The sequence below is a fragment of the Chroicocephalus ridibundus genome, chromosome 3, assembly GCF_963924245.1.
Source record: "Chroicocephalus ridibundus chromosome 3, bChrRid1.1, whole genome shotgun sequence".
Taxonomy (NCBI): Eukaryota; Metazoa; Chordata; class Aves; order Charadriiformes; family Laridae; genus Chroicocephalus; species Chroicocephalus ridibundus.
This window is the reverse complement of record NC_086286.1, coordinates 39,272,366-39,287,301: the sequence shown is the minus strand read 5'-3', so window position 1 is coordinate 39,287,301 and position 14,936 is coordinate 39,272,366.

The following is a 14,936-nucleotide window of genomic DNA, read 5'->3' as shown; positions in this document are numbered from 1 at the left end:
GAAGAGCTCTGCATAAAAGCAGCTGGGATGTCTTTTGACCTCTGAGGACAACAAAATGAATGCTGTATCTCTAAAAGGTTAACTAGTCTGTGAAAGTACAGGCCCCTTTCATTTTTTTTAATACACTTTACATAGCCTGAGATTAAACCTCTTTTGGTTCCATTAATCAATCATAACTCATTACTAATTAAGGGTTAGGCATACCAACAACAGTTCTGACAGCTGATATGCTAAAGGCAATTAAGTTGTTCTAATTATTTTTTAACATTAAATTCATTCTCACATGGCATACCTAGAATGCCTTTTTAACAGGACTTCTCGTACTAAAGAGCTTGTTAAGCTTTTTGTTAAGGATAGAGGGAAAAACTTGAATCTACTTTGAGTTTAATCAAATTATATTTTAGTTACTTTTTTCTTGTGTTTTAATATATTCTGTTTCGAAGCCCCTCTGTAACTGGAGGATTATTCTGAGGAAACTTGGTTACAAAGTAGAGGAACAAAATGCTAATTTTTTTCATTATTATTATTTTTTATATGCTACAAAACGTTATTTTTGCTATAGAAATTTATCTAACAGTAGAATATCCTGCCAATAGGAAGGTGAGTAGGGAAGCCTCTAAAGGTAAGGGCTGCTATTGTACTTTCTAAATGGGGACACTTATAGTAGCTTGGTTGGGGTTAGGAATTATATAAGAGGCTGGGTTCAAATCAAAAAACCCTTCATCTAAATTCTGTGCTTTCCATGAGCTTGGGGAATTTGGTTGGTCTCATTATATAACACAAGAGGCCAAACATGACAATTATTTTCCATACCTCACAACTCCTGAAGAGGTTCTGGTTCAGAGTTTTGGCTAGAGTTATCTCTTACTAGTGTAGGATTAAAATCAGAAATTTTAATGTACTTGAAGGTTAGCTGTAGAGCGAAAGTCTGTAATACACAGATGGAACAGATGAAATGACAATCTTTCCTATTTCCTGTCCCCTATAATGTATGGAGGGGAGGGGAGGGTCAATGGCTTTTAATTGTAACCGTGTCATTTTATACTCTCTGTTTTTTGCAAACTGATAAGTCTAGATAATAAGAAGCTTGTTTTAAATATATTCTGAAATATTTTTTTTTCATCCAAAGCTCAACGTTTTCAATAGACGCACCTGTGTGAACTCTTTTATTTAGTTTAGTTTACTTTTTCAAGGTTTTTGAAGAATTAGAGGGCAAAAGAACTGTGGATAGCTGAATAGATCTAAGGCTATCCACAACATATAAAAAGACAAAACAAGAATAGAAGAGAAACAGAACTGCTGGATGTTCTGGGACAACTATTAATTTGTTTCTTGTATTAATCATCAGAGTGGCAGATTGCCAGTTTATGACTGTTTACAGTTCTATGTGGTAAGTTATGAACACGTGTACAAATATTTTTGTAAGTACTGGCTTCTGAAACGCTTAAGTATTCATCTTCTCTTTTGAAAAAGTAAAATAACATACCAACACAATGGCAAATTCTGCACTCACTCCATCAAAAAACACTGCGCCTAGAGCATATCTAAGCAATTAGTAATGTATTTGCAGCACATTACCATGTTTAGCTTCATCTGTCTTCTCAATACAGTGTCATAAATTGTAAGTAAGAGAAATGGCTCAGCACACAATAACTTGCCAAACAACGAATTTGAAACAGTCAATGATTCAGCATCTACCTCTTCAATTCTTTCCCTTAAATGCTTTTAATGTGACTGTAACATTCTTTAAATTGCTGGTAGCTATAGGCCTTTCTCCCTGCTCCTTTACCAGATAGTTTCTGCTGGGGTTGATTTTCATGTCTCCTTACCTACTTGATCTTTATTGCCTCATCCTCAGTTAAGACAATTTCAGCCGTTTCACTAGGGTGTTTTTTTTTCATCTGAAGAAAATCCCTGCTTTTCTTTTAGGAGTTATGGCATACTTAGTGTTTCAAATTGTAAAACTTTTTAATCAACTATTTGATCGCTGAACCTGCCTGTGTCCTGTTAATTTCTATTTTTGTTTAAGACTTCTTTAGATCCAATGGAAACAATTTCATAGCGTGCAAATCTGCATATGGTCCCAGTTCAATGCAGTACTTAAACATGTACCTAACTTCAGAGACTCCAGCACCTTGCCCTAAGATACTTTCACGACCAAGCTCAGGCGCTTGTTTAAGCCCCTTGCTGGATCAAGATTTAACTGCAACACATGCAAGGCGCATAACGCCAGAAATCATCGGAGCCCCACTGATGCTCACAAGCCAGCTGAGGATTCAGACCAATGGCCTCTGTTGATAACCTTGATTCGTGTAATTAACAACAATACAGGATTGTTCCTTTGGGTCCCCATTTTGTGACTGATGTTATGCATGCAATTCCCTTTCAGAGCAGTTCATCTCCCTTTACTCTTGCAACCCAAGAGTTAGCTTGATCTAACATAATTTTCTAGGTCGCTTCTACAGTCAATAAAAAGCAATGAGTGTCTTAGAGAGAAAGCCTACTCTTTGCATTAATTAATTCTACATCCTAAAGTATTCATTTCTGAGTACTATTCTAAAATCGCATTTTTAAACAGTGGATCATAATGTAGTGTAAATGTCCCTAAAGATTAATAAAGTGTGCAACATTTAATCAACTTATTTCTGTAATTCTGTAATCAAATCATGGTCTGAATGGTTTCTTTTTAAGTATGAAATCTGCAATAAAGACATCAAGAAACAGAACAATTTGCAGAAGTCACAATCTGCAGCATGTAGACGGCAAAACTGAATTTACTTCAGATACCGGTGCATACAGAGAAGGATTTAAAATGTATCAGAAACTCCGAGCAAAAACTTCCGAGTTTCACAAGCAATGTACTCCTGTTCCTGCTGGCTTGTCAGTTAAATCTAACACCTCTCTTTCTGGACAAGCTGTTGGCTCAGGGTGTGTGGAAAAGGGAAAAGGAACCAAGGGGATGGGCCGCTGCTTCCTCTGCTGGAGATATCTTTTGCCGTGGAGACCAAATATTGTGAAATTCTTACCGGTTAGTTTATATCAAAAAGATAGTGCGGTAACAGAGGAATTGCTAGACCAGATCAGATCAGCGATGTGTCTGGCCCAGTAGCCTGTCTCCGGGTCTGACCAACGCCAGATGTTTCACAAGAAAGTGTTAAAATCTGTAGCATGGACAAATATACATGCCTAATATATTTTTGATAAATATTGCTAAAGTCAAGACCTTAATTAATTATTGGCACGAGCTCAAGAAACTAAGCAGATATTTCTCATGTTAAGTACTTTCATGTGCTGGATTTTTACTATTTTTTTGATTTTATAATGCCAAAGCATAATAGTGAAAAAAGAGCTTGATTTAATTTCTCTTATATCCCTCCTTATCAAATGCCAACTGTAAAAAAAAAAATAAATCAAAAATTACTCGTGTGTGAGGTGGGGGGAGGGAGGAGTTTCCATGCTCTGAAACTACGAGGGTTTATAGAAATGCTTGAATCTGTCGGTTCAGCACATAGTCGTGGAATCATGGAATCGTCGAGGTTGTCAGGTCAGATTGTACAATAATGAAATGTTTCTCTGTCCCCTAAACCCTCTTGGTGACAATTGCATTCCATGCATGGCAAAATGGGTAAATGTTTAAGGACATTTTTATAAACCAGATTACAGTACACTTCCCAAAGACATGGAAGTACTTTTGTCATAGGTCTGACTGACAGTGAGGCGTTAATGGTGGCAGAGTATGTAAAACTTGAGAGCAGCATCTTTTTATTGTTTTAAGTCTGAATGGAAAATAATTTTTTCTCCGTTTTACAGCTTTCTAGTCATTGCTTGTCTAAAGAGAGCAATTCTAAATTTGTTATTCAGCTAAACTCAGGTTTTAAAAGAAGGACTTGACACAGTTTGGGGTTTTTTAGTTGGAAACACCTAAGGCGAGGGGTTAAGGGGAGGCAGAGGGAGGCAGTGAGATTCCCTGCTTCCACTCCTGGTATCAGAGCAGGTAACAGGGCTGTCAAAGTCTTGCTTCTCTTGGGACTCCTTTCTAAGCATTTTGTCAGACAATCCTTTACAAGCTCCTGAAGGATGCCATCCTCCCAGCTGCTCTCTGAAGGGTCGGTCTGGGTCTGGGTGCTCCCATGTAGGGTAGGGGGGGTCTACGCAGCAGCAACACCAAGTACAAACCCAGGTCTAGAAGTCCAGACCCCTCAGAGCCTTGCCTCACCTCTCTGCTGCCATCCACTCACCTTGGGTTTCTCTGTTGTTTTTTTCTCTGACTAAAGACTGTGACTTTTTTTGAAGGCACAAAAAAAAAATAAATTCAGTTGAACAGAAACCTCATTGATCCACCATGTTTGCTTATCATTTTGTTCTGGACACCTAACCTGACAGAACTATCTATTTATTCTTTTTGTCTGGAAGCAGAGATGATAACAGTAATCACTTTGTTTTGAAAAAGCCACATGCAGAAATACTGTCACACATAGTACCTGGCCTTATTCAGACGCATGGGGCATTAAATATTTGGCTGATTCTCTGTCAGTTCCACTGGGGTTACTCCAGATTAACACGAATGTAACATTTTTGCCCGTTGTTTACCCTTACCCTCAGTGATGTGTTGAATACTCTCAAATTCCATGTGCGTGACTGCCTTGATTTAGGGCTGAGGGTCCCATAGCTAGGACAGATTGACCAGCTTTGCCCTGGAGCTAATACTGAAGCTCATATACATAATTTGCCATTTTCCTTCCTTTCACTGTAGCAAGATATAACTGGAAATGCTGTGGAGTTGTCCCAGGGAGATACACTCACACCTTCTCTTTGCTTCTCAGGCACAAAATGGACCCTCTGTCCATCAACTGAATTTTTGTGTTTCCTGAGAGCTGGCATATACGAGTACTGAATCTACTCAAAGGTTATACTTTTGCCTCTGTAAATGACAGCCGTATTTATCTGTCATGCAGATGTATTTTGTTCATGCTTTTGTACCTATGGCATCCTCTCTTACGTTTTAGATAAACACAATCTCCACTTCAGAGCACAGTGTCATAAAATGTTACAGAAACAGACACTTATATAGGCAAGAGCTGGGACCTTCCTAGTGTAGATGGCCTTGGAATATTATTTTCCAGCCTCTAAAAGCATTTACGAATGTTTTCAGTGAGGATACATTTTCATGAGCATTTCCAAACCTATTTCCTACAAAGTAGGATCATGCACCGCATGACCTGAAAACCTCCCTTTTTTGCATGCGGCTTCTGTCCTGTGCTATAAACAGCTGCGAAGCCAAGGCCAGAGGAGCGTATGTCAAGCTGGATGTACACAAGCATATATTTATACGATCCATCTGTTTTTCAGAAGTGCTACCTCTGTGGGGGTGCTTGCAGAGGTAAACTTGTATCTTCAAATTAGGCCAGAGGGAATAGCTCTAGTTATACTTCTTACTTCAGGGCCATTGCTAGACGTAAGCCCTCCAATTTCTGTCTCCCCCTCAAAGATTCTCTTTTTCTTTTTCTTGACCTCACCACAAAACTATATTTGCCATACACACCTGCCAGTGATGTGCAACGTTAGCTTTTGATACAAGTTAAAACTATACTACGATCTCCATGTGACGTACACCCAGCTTTCAAATATTAATTCTAAAGCTGTGTTTTTCAAATTGATTGAAATTTAGACTAATTTTTTTTTAACCTGTACTACGACTAATAATTCATGCTACCATATAACAGACAATAGCTAAGCCTAACTTGTTACAGGGTGGGTTTTAGTTTGTTTTTTCATAAAAAGTAACCATGTGGGATTTAAATATGAAACAAAAAGACAACCATCATCTGTGTATGTTTAGACCAGAGGCAAACACTGACATAGAATGAAGATCAAGACTTTGGTGAGTTTTTTCTCTCCTTTCCTATTCTTGTCATGCATATACCTGGAATATCTGAAGGGTATATCGTAAATGTCAGGGTTAAGTTCCCTCTTTCTGGTTCAGGAGGCATGCAACAATATGCAAAAAAAAGCATCTTGACAAGTTTAAAGATGCTTAAAAGCTTATCAGGTTGAAGGTTTGCTGGGTTTGTTTTTTTGTAATTGCAGTAACAACTTATTATTGGATGCCATAAACCCTAGAAAATATACAAAAATGTTATCACTGAATTCATTTTGGTTGAACTATGCATTTGGTTGCTTGCCTTAATGTATTTCTGTCTGCAAAAGACACAAGTTTTGAAACGCAGTCATAACTAGGCAAGTAAAATTGACTCTATGTTTATAAATGGAATACCTTGTACATTATATAGTACTTATGCACCGGGTGGACACCCAGGTATCTTCCAGGTCAGACGTAGCCTCAAGGGACCAGCCGTGGAAGTGTGGTACCGCGTGAGGAGTGCAGACTGAGTCTGCAACCCCACACCGAGAGCAGCAGAAAGCATCCACTTTCCGTCGCATTTCAGGAGTTTTGGCTGGGACCACAAATACTCTTCCCACTAATGGTCTCAGGGCTGTACCACGTGTATAGAAATGGAGAAGTCATATTCCTCCTGGGGAAAAAATGTTATCATTTTTGTTTCCTTTTCAGACAGATTACATTTATGCATTCCCTCTGATTTTTCTCCTGAACGTCATTTCATGTTTATTTACACTGAATTCCATATGACATTTTTATCACATATCGCTCAGCCTCTTACAGTCCTGTCTCCTACAGAGCTAGAAAGAATTCGACCCTCTGGGTCACACTTAGCCTTCGATGAGCAAACTGCAAGGAGCAGGAAGCAGCTTCATTGCTCCAGCGTGAACCAGTCCCAGTACAGACTGTCCGGGGGCCTCCAGCCAGTTCCCAGCTCTTCCCTCGCTACCGGGCAGAAGGGCTGCTGATGCTACCAGGACTACCACCCCCATCTGCCACCACTGGCCCTGGGTTTTCCTAACGAGGTTCAAGGCTTCAGAAAATGTTCCCGTTGCACATCAAGGCAGGAGAAAGAGGCTCAGCTAGCCGCCTGCTGACCTGGCACGGCCCCCATTCCCCTGCACCCCCACTGGGAGGAGGACAGAGGGAACCAGAGCAGCTCCTGCTCTGCCTGGTTGGTTTTGACAGTTATATATTTCTACTGCTTTAGCTGGAAAATCATTGACAGGGTAGAGGGCTCTTTCTTAAAGAATCATAGAATCACAGAATGGTAGGGGGTGGAAGGGACCTCTGGAGATCATCTAGTCCAATCCCCCTGCCAGAGCAGGGTCGCCTAGAGCAGGTTGCACAGGAACGCGTCCAGGCGGGTTTTGAATGCCTCCAGAGACAGAGACTCCACCACCTCTCTGGGCAGAATGTTTAATGGCAGTCTCTCTATTCTGACAAAGGAAGCTTTGGTTGAGTGAGTTAACTTTTTTTTTTTTTAAACAGGAAAAAACTTCCAATTATTTAATCAAAAAATTCCTAACCAGAGCTAGTCTCAACAAGATCACATTTTTTCTGACTAAGCTAATTTGTGTAGATTGTAAAGAAATATATATTTGCAGCAGTTTGGGGGCACTCTTAATAATTTTTCCTGTTTCTGATTTGCATCTGTGTGATTTCATTAACTGATAATTGCTTTTGATGCGAAATGCAGAAGGAGATGAATGGCTCATGAATCAATAAGTGACGAGATTTCAGAGTCGCTTATTGATTTTTATCTCCAATTTACTCTGCATTGAATTTAATTATAGCCATTACACTCCATTTGTTTGAAAAAATTGCATGCAAGCATTTGCATGAAGTTTGTTTAGTGCAATTACACTTCAGTTGTTTTAAAATAAGTTATGACTTTTGAGCTGGAAAAACCATCACTGAAATTCCTGCATTGGGAAAATATCCATGTATATCATCCCTTAATCTTTATGCGGAAGCACTTGATCAGCTTCACAAATATTTATTAAAAAACTAGTTTATGTAAAAGTTTTCATCACTGCAGTAGTAATTCTCAGTGAAATTTTTTATTTCTATGGTCTGCTCACATGAAACCATATTTTAAGTCAAACAGAACTATGCAAATAAAGAAATACTTGTATGACCTAGTATGGAACTATTTGTTCCTACATTTTAAAAGTGAAATATTCTGATTTTTCATTTCTTATTTTAAGACTAAATTTGCCTAAATTTAACGTCCTAAGGTAAAAGAAAAATGTCTTAAATGGAAACTTTTTCTTTTGAGTTTCAAAACATGTTTAATTTAACCAAAAACCCCATTTTCTTCAAGTATTTGGGTTGGTAAGAAAACAGAAATATCTTCATTCCATTGTAATCATATGTTTTTGGGTATCAAACTGAAAGAATCCTTTTTTGCACAGTGATATAGAGATTTGTTTGTACAGATCAAATGTTTTTTAACGAAGCTGATAATTCTGCTTTCATGTGAAGGATTTTCTTACCATTATAGCTAGTTTTCTGTTAAACCTAAATTTGGTGTTATCACTACATTCCAGTAAATTGCCTGTTAGAAAGACCAGCCTAGTACCAAGATTTAGTGATTATTAGTGATTTAATACAGGAATCAGTTATGTATAATACGACCCAGATATATTTTCTATTGTAGGAAAGCCTTCATGGGGGAAAACTCAAAATTATGATCATGGAATTATATCCTCTTGATTCCTTGAGAATCGTGGAATGACACTTTATGGAAGAAGTCTAGTCTGAAGCATGTAGGGTATGACAAAAAAAGAAGTCTGGGAACTCTGATGTCTGTCTTAATTTCTGAAAACAAAGCTCTCTATGGATTGCACACTTTAAAATATGACATTTTATAGGGTAATCTGCTTTCTAGCTGTGAATCAGGGTTTTTTTTATTCTTTTGTACTCACACTATCTATAACAGCAACTTCGTGTGACTAAATTCCCTTTGGAACATTCTAGCCCCAGCATATCTAGCGCTCAAGTTTGTGCATGAGAGTCCTCAATTAGGAAATGCAGAATCAAACTTTTAGCCCTATCATGGGAATGGAAAAGCTTAAAAAGGAATGTATTTTTAACATCTATTAGTAAGCCTTGTTTCAGAATGAATTAAGATCAATTGGAGTACTTCCAATAATTTAATTTGGTTGTGAAGGAGCTCTGTGAGCTGATACTCATGACAAACACCCATGTAACTTTCTATGTTTACAGAACCGTATTACGCTTTAAAAATGTGTCATTTATTTTGTATTGACAAGGAAATAGCAAGTATAGTAGAAATGTTTAATTGTGGTTTTTTGGTGGTTTTGGTTTTTTTTTTTTTTTTTTTTTTTTTTTTTTTTAATTAGAAGTTGCTTTTTGGCAGAATACAAGATTATTCAGGGGGATACAGAGACAGAGTACCTTACAGAGTTTATGGAAAACTTTGTATTTCTACTAAACCCACCCCCCCCCCCCCAAATTGTGTGGGCAAAACCTTGAAGATGTGCACAATGAAATTCCACAAAATGCAACTTTTTTCTTCAAAATGTTTCTCAAGGAAATTTTGTTTTCTGAGAAACCCTAGCAATATACTTTACCTTACTTAGAGCTAGTACAAAAGTAAATGATTTTTTGCATGAAGTATGCAAAGGAATACAGAGATTTTAGTTTGTTTGTAAAACTTCACAGAGATTTATAACTTTCTAAGGAGACCCATATACAAATAACATATTGTGATTTGATTCAAGTAAAATAATGTAGGTGATTTAAATGGCTGTCTGGCAAAGTTTACTCGTAGATAAACTGCTTAATTAAAACTTATTTAAAAATTGTTGAGCCTATATTATACGGTGTAGTGACATGTTCTTCTCTAGATAAAGTTTGTTTTGGCACCTTTTCTACTGATGCCTAAAACTGTAATAACGGTTTAACCTCATTTCCTAAGAAAAGGAGTTAATGGAATACATTTCTTCACATAATGTGAGGCAAAGATTGATGCAAAAAAATAATTAGTTTCTTTGTTTTGCCCTCACCCTCTCTCCACTGTTACTCTTGAGTTGTTCATAAGACCCACGTACTCTCCCTCAGGCTATCAGCTTCTCATATATTAAACTATTTTGTAATTGTTTTATCACTTTCAGTCTCTCCTCTACAAATTCCTTCCTACCTTTCCTGCTTTTCTGTTACACTTTACTCCTGTTTACACTCATCTGTGGCCCCTCCTAGTCTGGATTTCTGAATGGATTTAACCAAGTTTCAATCCTGTGCCTAGTTTTTTGAGGCTTTCTGGATGGTTTCTAATCTTTTTTCAGCTTTTCCTATGCTTTTCCCATGCTTTTCCCATGAAACTGGATATGCATCTTCCCTAAATCTAGACTTTTCTTCTTATGCAATTCCCACAATAAGTCTCAAGAATACAGTTAAATGTTGTTTTGTATTTTGTCTGTTACAATTACTTTTCTCCCTTTTTGCCTCCCCGTGTCCAGGACTAGAATTACACCAGTGATATAGTTTAGCTTATTCTTTTCTGTCCACAAATTCAAGCAAACTCTTGATTTCATCTGTAATTGCTTCTTGAATCAACGTCTCTGTGTCATTTTGGACTGAGAGAAGAATACTTCTTACATACTGTAAAGCTAGTTTTTCCAAAGTGATTATTTAAGCTGCTGAGACAGTACTTCTCTAAACAATTTTCTGCTATAATAATTGGCCTGTTTTTATGCATGCAGTGGTTTTCCTGTATCATTCTCTTGTTAGACTTGGTTGTTTCTTTGATCCCCCTTAGTAGAGATTCAATGTTCTCATCATTGTCACAAAACCAGGAATCCAGCTCCACTAATATGTTTGAATTCTGAGAAATTGAATTAGTAATTTTCTGTAAAGATCCCACTCTTTTTAATCACAAATGCATTTCTTGCCAGCTGGACCACAGTTATTTACTAAGGGTGCCAGAGAACGGAAATCTTTCGCCACCTTCTGCACTGTTCAGAGTGTTTCTGCCTTCCCATGGCGGCCTGTGGCACTGTTCACTGCCCCAGGCATCTGCCTCTCCAGCAGGCACAGAGCCCGATGCCAGCCCCTTGGGCCATGTCAGAGAATTTGGAGGTTTTTGGGTGGGAAGAATGGTGTGAACCATGAAACCTGTGTTCTTAGGCATGACTGCTAAAATTTCGTCCTTCACCCTGCAGTGACTTGACTTCCCTGGTGCTCTCCCACCTCCCTCTTCTCTGTGGTGCCATCACCAAACATGAGGGACATGATAGAGCTGCCCTGGAGCAATGTGCATGGTAACCGGTTAACCAGTAAACACAAGTAACTGGATAGCCAGGCATTGCCGTGTGGAGCAACCGGCAGCTGAGTCCTTCCTGGCTTTGATCTTTAACTCCTGTCCAGCTATTGATTTCTTCTCCTCTTTCCAATCTGTTTTAAAGTGGTCAGTAGAGTTCAGAAAGTCATTGAGAAGGGAGGAACTCAAAGACGGGTAGACGGGCAAACAGGGAGCATGGCCACGTGACCCTCATTTCATTAGGAAATCAGAGTAAAGGGGGGAAAAAAAAAAGATATGAGTCAGAATTAATATATTAAAATCTGAAATATTTCACTGTAAAGTATAATTGTAAGGAACTGTGAAAGATCAGCTAGTCCATCCTTCTCAGGAAAGATTGAGTACACGTACATTAGTCGTGATCAATGGTTTCAACTGGAGAAAATGTTCAGTTCAGGTGAACCCACAGTTCCTGTTTTGGTGCACCCCTCTCCTGAAGGCCAAAATTGTATCCTGGAAATGAAGATTTTTCTCAGGTCCCAACTACACAAAAAGAACAATCTATCAATCTCTTCCTCTTATATGTCTGATGACTGATGATTGTTCTGATGGTCTGCTTTGATCCTTCTTTCTTCTTCAACTAAATAAACCCAGTTCCTTCTGTTTTCCCTTGGAATTATTAGACCTCATGTAATGTCTGTGTCTCTCTCCTAGAGTATCTCTGATCCAACTCCCTCTTTCCTAAAGTATGATATTCAGAACTAGACATCAGACTACACCTTCAGCTGCATCATAATATAATCCCTTCTTTTCTCTTCCATACGACACTGCCCATTAATATATGCAAGAACAAGATCTGTCTTCTTTTGCAACAGTTTCACATTCCTGAGTCATATCTTTTTGATGCTTCAATAGCATGACCATGCTCTTTTCTGACATAGTGCTGCCATGCCATAATTCCCTGTTGGGTATTTCTCCATGTTTCTATTTCCTACGTGCAGCGTTTTATCCTTACAACTTTTTGATTTGGAAAAATGTCTCTAGTTCATAAAGACAGTTTTAAAGTCAGGCCCAGTTCTCCAAAAGGAACATTACATTTCTTCCGCCTCTGCAGTTTGGTGTCATGTAAAAATGTCATCCAGACTAAGAAAAAGACCATGCCAAACCAGAGTAAGTCACATGTGGAATCCCAAGAGAAATGTTCTGGCATTTTGACAGAGACCCATAGCTGTCTATTTAATAAGCAGAGTGGTTCCACTACCCATTAACACATGCTCTTACATCTAGATAATATTTACTCCGTTTGCGGAACTGTCATGCAGGTTATGTCGAAAGCCTTACTAAGCACGGATATGCCACATTGGCCTTCTCATCTTTCAAATAGGACAGTTACTTTGCCAAAATGAATGTGACTGCTTGGGCAACATTTGTCTTCAAAAATTCATGGTGACTATTTTTATCACTTTATTATATTGCAGATGATTCAAAATAGCTCTTATTTACTTGTTCTAGCATTTTTCTTTGCTTTTGAGTTTGGTTTGAATGAGGATGGGCTCCTTCTTTTTCCCCTTTCATTTTTCTGAGATCTTCCCCCTTGGCAACAAGTTTGCAAAGATAATTGCTGCTAATGCAGGTAAATTCATACAAATCTAGAGGGGGGCATTAATAATGCAGCAATATTGATAGCAGTACTGCATAATGTCACCTAGTATTCGTAGCTCATACTTGTTTTCTGCAAATATCACACAGGTACTTCACATTTTCATTGGTTTGGTGACTAAATTTAATATAAAAATTATACAAATTATCTACAAAAAGATGGACAGATCCCTTCAAGAAGTAGAGCTGGTTTGGTCACATTCCACTTTTGCAGCACTACGTTGCTGATCAACAATTCAGTTAGAATATATTTATATTATTTACATAACAAGAAAACTATCTTTAAGAAAGCTGCATTTCTTTTATCCTTTTATAAATCCTTACTCGGGAAAACATTCTTCATTAAGAAATCACATAACAATATAATCAGCTTCAAGTATGTGTTGAAGACCTTTAAAAGACCAGTCTGTAGTTAAAACAATGGGACCTAGTAATGTGAACAGTTAACCAGTAAAGGAGTTTTCCACAGTGCTTCTCTGAAGTGGAACATTTTGAGCTTAATTTTTCATAAAAGAAAGATGGGCTGAAATTTGTCCCTGGAATAGTCCCGCCAATTGACTGGAGATTTAGAACCAGCTTAAATTCAACAAGGAATAGCATATGGTATTTTGATGCTTCTCCAAGGATTTAAAGCCACATTAAAACATTAAGTAGCTTTGCAAAAACAATCATAATTGTTCTTTATGAACAGAAATTGTATACCAAATTGCTCAGCTCTGACTTTTTAACATCTATAAATATCTTGGTAATCGCCAACTTGCATAATAAGGCCTCAGTCTCACAAATATTTTTATGAAGCTTTAAATCCTCTGTTGTACCACGGATGCACAGCCTGTAAGTATGGCTGTAAGTCCTATCAAGATCCTTCCTCTGAGATTTGCCCTTTTACATCTGCATCATTCATTCGGTGACTGAGTTTTGAATCACAAATGAGAAAATTACGTGTTCAGCCAAGTTGTTGTTATTGCTGTTATTATTATTAGTTTGTGTGTGTGTGCGTGTATGTGTAGGGAATTTACTGGGTCTCTATCTTATACCATTTATGTCTGCCAGCTACTGATCCTTTATTCACTTCTTCAGGTTTTAGTTGAGGAACTTTCTTGCTGCTAATGCACGTATAATTTAAGAAGTTGTTATAATCAAACTGAAGATTCATGCTTAAAAATGGAACACAAAGAAAAGTCTTCTGTGTTTCACCGAGGTGTGAAATCAAATCTCCCTTGAAAGAAAGGTGTAAAAGCTGTAACAGTACAGGAGGCAGAAACAGGTATACACATGAGAAAAAAAGCAAAGACATAGTTTGAGACTGAAGAGAAGAAATGGGGGGTGGGAAATTCCAACAACAAACAGGTACGTTAAAGTGAAAATGGGAACCAAGTAGTATGGGAAGACCCTTGAACTCAAACTCACAAAACCTGTGGTCTATTCCTCACAACACTAGTAACCTGCTGTGGGATTATAGACATAGTTGATCAAATTTCTGCACCTGATTTACACAGCCTGTATTGAGCCATCTTCTCTACTAAGACCTGATAAGCTTGAACTAGTGTCCATGCTTTTGAACAGCATATGATGTGACCTTGAGCTTGGCTGAATCCACCAGGTGCAAGTGTAATACAAAAAAATACTAATAAGGAATTACTATAGTTTTCTGTATGTTTCTAGTATTGTATTTTTACTTTTCTTCTCATACCAGGTTTATAAAATATTCCTTTTATCACTTCAGATGAAAAAATTGCACTTGGCATTTTCAAAATAATCAGATTCAACAAAATGGACTCCACTGGACCAGATAAGGAGAGCCCTTTTATTAGCAATGAGCTTTATTTCCTCCTTTGTTGTACCCATCAGTCCTAGAAACAGGACACAGCGGAGTTCTAGTTTGAACAAGCAGAGCTGAAACTATTAGGACTCTCCATTATGCAATATTCAAATACTTGTAAATTCAATGGGAGCTACAGTAATGGATTTAATAGCAAAGGAGGACCAAACGAGGTTTTAATCCTTCTTTCACTTTCCCATTAACATTGCCTGGTGTGAGGTGTCTGTCACATAAGGAAGGAAAAGCTGTGTGATTTGGAGATCCGTATGACTGCACCCAGCACTAGATTT